We start from the raw sequence: 3,673 nt of genomic DNA on the forward strand, positions 1-3,673 counted from the left end.
TACCCCCTACCTGTACCCTGACTGCCCAAAACCTTATCCACCCCCCCACCCCCCAGAAAGCCCCCCCCCCGAACGCCCGACCCCTCCCCCGTCTCTTGACTGCTCCCTCCAGAACCTCCCTGCCCCTTCTCTGACTCCCTGGCCTCCTTACTCTGCCGCTCAGGCCAGCGTGCCGGGGAGAAGGAGCAGGGGGAGGAGCACCAGACTGGCGCTGCGAAGGGCCGGCTGTATGGGAGCGATCTCTGCTGCAGGGGGAAGGAGGGGCTGTCTCTGGCTGTCAGAGCCCGGGGGAAGTCCGGACATTTAGAAATTCCCCCCAGACGCTATTTTTAGCTCTAAAATCCGGACATGTCCGGGGGAATCCGGACGAATGGTAACCCTATGCTTGCCCCACGCGAGCCCTTCTTCCCCCCCCCCCGCGCGGGGCTGGCGTCACCACTCCACGTTCCTCTGCACCCCACTTTTTGACAGAAGTGGGCATTTGTCCTGCTTGCTCTTGACCCCTTGTGTGGGTTAAAACATCCCTCATTAGGTCTCTTTGAGCTCTGTGTTGCAGAGCAGTTTCAACAAGGAGGGGTTCACAGTCAAGCCCCTTAGTCAACCCCTAGAGTCTGGGGGCGAGCAGGGTTTTCTAGGTAAAAACGCAGGAGCTTGGGGCTGGAACTAGTAACTATGGGTTAAGCAGTGAGTTTGGCATCAGAGCCTTGAAAGAAACAGAGCAAGACACCTACTTTAGGGCCTTATAAGAGATTTCTGCTAAAGGGAGTTGCCTGTGTGCCGTTTGTTATCACCCTTGTGTAAGGGGACTGTTGCCCCCTTACTAACATTCAGTGGGGGTGTTTTGGTTGGCTAGCTCCCAGCACTAGAAGATTGGGGAGAGGCCAATGCTCCAGGTCAGCATCAGCCTCTGAGCTTGATTGACAGGGCGGACAGGCTAATCAGGAAGTCAGGAGGCCAGGGGGGTCCTCCCTGTGAGCTGGAATTGCCTGGGTCAGACAGAGTGGGGCCGAGCTAAGGAGAAAGCAGGGGCCCAAGCTGAGCTGGGGAGCAGAGCTGTGCCAGATCCAAGGGGGCCAGAAAAGCAGCTCAGGAAGCAGGTCAGAGTTGGGAGCAGAGTCACAGAAGCAGCCCAGGGAGAGAGCAGATCCTGTGCTGGGAGCAGAGCTGCAGCCACGGAACCAGAGACAGCCCAGGGAGAGAGCAGATCCTATGCTAGGAGCAGAGCTGCAGCCACAGAGCCAGGTGTGGTGAGCAACTGGGGCCAGCCAAGGGGGGACCTTGGGCAAAGGGCCCAGTGCAGAAAGATACCCCCAGCCAAGGGTCCTTGCAGGCCAGACTGGGAGGGGGATCTTAACCCAACGGGGGGCTGACACTGGGAAAAAGGGTCCCACCACCCAAAGCCTGGAGGTGTGTGGCCACCACCATTGCAAGTGTCCAACCCGCAGCATCCTTGCAGCACAGCCAGGGCCTGAGAATGAGACTTGGGACCTACAAGGAACAGACTGTGAAGTGCCCTGATGTCCAGAGACACTGTTTGTGATGTTCCCTGCCACAGAGCAGGGTGATGCGTTTTCCTTTAACCTTTCCCATTTTTCCTTTTTTTTTTTAAATTAATTGTTAATTAAACAACTTGTATTTGCTTTAAATTGTATGAAATGATCAGTGGGTCAGGGAGGCGCCCAGTGCAGAGAGTACCCCGGAGTGGGGACACCCTATCCCCTGTCCTAGGTGACCACAGCAGGGTTGGGGGTTGAGCCCCCCAAGAATCCTGGGCCCAGCCTTGTTGGGGTTACGAGGACTCTGCCAGACAGGAGAGTGGAAGGGGAGTCCTCGAGGGCAGGGAGGCCTCTGGGTAAAGGAAGTGGGAGCGAGAACTCAGATCCTTTCGCTAGCCCACTTCACTGGGGTAGTGCAGAAGCCAGGAAAGTTCCCCACAATAGCGGGACCATTCCCCCGCTTACACTTGTTTGAAGGAACTGGACTTGTGTATTTGTAAATAAATTACACCAAACAAATACCTGACTCCATATCACCAATTTCTGCTCCACGAGGGAAACTGACTTGCTATGCCAGGAATTCAGCTACTCTTTGGCAAAGGGGGAAAGAACATGTAGTGTTTTATAATGAGTAAGGTAGTAGCATATGTATAGTATATTGGAAATTGATCCCTTGAATAGGAAATTAAATTTTGTAATCTAGTAATTTGTTTTCACTTTTACATATAGTTTTGCAAATGTTAGGGGTCTACATTAAGTTTGGATAGGTAATGTAAATAGGTGAGTGGGGCAGGATTATATGGCAATGGAGAACTAGCTGAAAAATTTGTTTACTATGTTTTGTGGGATGTTCTGCATCTTTGCTAAATCACGCTGCCTGTTCTACTTCCCACCAAACTGAGCTATGTCCCACAGATGACTGAGAGAAGAAAAATACCCCCAAGCAGCTTAGGGAAAGGTGTTGGGAGCCAGGAGTTCCCTACCGACTACTATTATATTTCTATGCACTTGTGATCTTTTATTATTGAGCAAAGGCTCCTGCCATAAAAAGCACTCAGGTATCATTCCCCTGTTTTACAAGTAAGTTAACTGAGAGGTTTCATACAGTCATTTCAGGATAGCTGGGAATGGAACCCAGGTCTCTCCTATTACTCCGGAGGGAATTCTGTGCCAAAAAATTAAGCACACATTTTAAAATTTTGCAAATTTTGTCAATAAAGAAAAGTGACTCCAGCATGGCAGCAGGGAGCACAGGCGACTGGCTGCAACTGGGAGATCACCCTGAAGCCCCCAAATCACCTGGTATAGGGACTCAGCAGTGAGGCTGCACTTGACTGCCACAGTCCAAGGGCTGGGCCTCCCCCGGAAACACCCAGGCGCTCTGCTCCTCTGCGCCACGTGCACCAAGCATGGGTGGGCAGGCTCAGCTCTTCAGGATCCAAGTGTGGAGGGGCTTAGTGTGTGGGGGATCTAGGTGTGGGGTGAGAGGTTTCTGTGTGGGGCAGTCTGGGTGCAGATGGCTCAGTGGGAGATCTGGATGCACGGGGCTTGGGGGGTTCTAAGTGCAGGGGCAATGGGTCTCTGCAGGGGATCCAGGTGAAGGTGGTTGGGGCTCAGCGGGGGGGGGGGGGGGGTGTCTTAGTCTGGGGACAGGAATTATTTCAGCTCAGTACTAATGTGGACACGAGAACGAATGGATATAAACTGGCCGTGGGGAAATTTAGGCTTGAAATTAGACGAAGGTTTCTAACCATCAGAGGGGTGAAATTTTGGAACAGCCTTCCGAGGGAAACGGTGGGGGCGAAAGACATCTCTGGGTTCAAGATTAGGCTAGATAAGTTTATGGAGGGAATGGTTTGATGGGATTAGGTGATTTTAATCAATTAGGCAATAACGGCCATCGCTGGTAAAATGAGGGTCTGGCTAGAGAATCTTGCCTGTATGCTCGGGGTTCTGCTGATCGCCATATTTGGGGTCGGGAAGGAATTTTCCTCCAGGGTAGATTGGCAGTGGCCCTGGAGGTTTTTCGCCTTCCTCCGCAGCATAGGGCAGGGGTCGCAAGCTGGAAGATTCTCTGCAACTTGAAGTCTTTAGATCACGATCTGGAGACTTCAACAGCAGAGTTAAGGGAAAGTGGGGGGGGGTCAGCTTTTGTGGCCTGCATCATGTGGGAGGTC

This window comes from Terrapene carolina, unplaced genomic scaffold (assembly GCF_002925995.2).
Source record: "Terrapene carolina triunguis isolate 2854851 unplaced genomic scaffold, T_m_triunguis-2.0 Scaffold103, whole genome shotgun sequence".
In the NCBI taxonomy this organism is placed as follows: domain Eukaryota; kingdom Metazoa; phylum Chordata; order Testudines; family Emydidae; genus Terrapene; species Terrapene triunguis.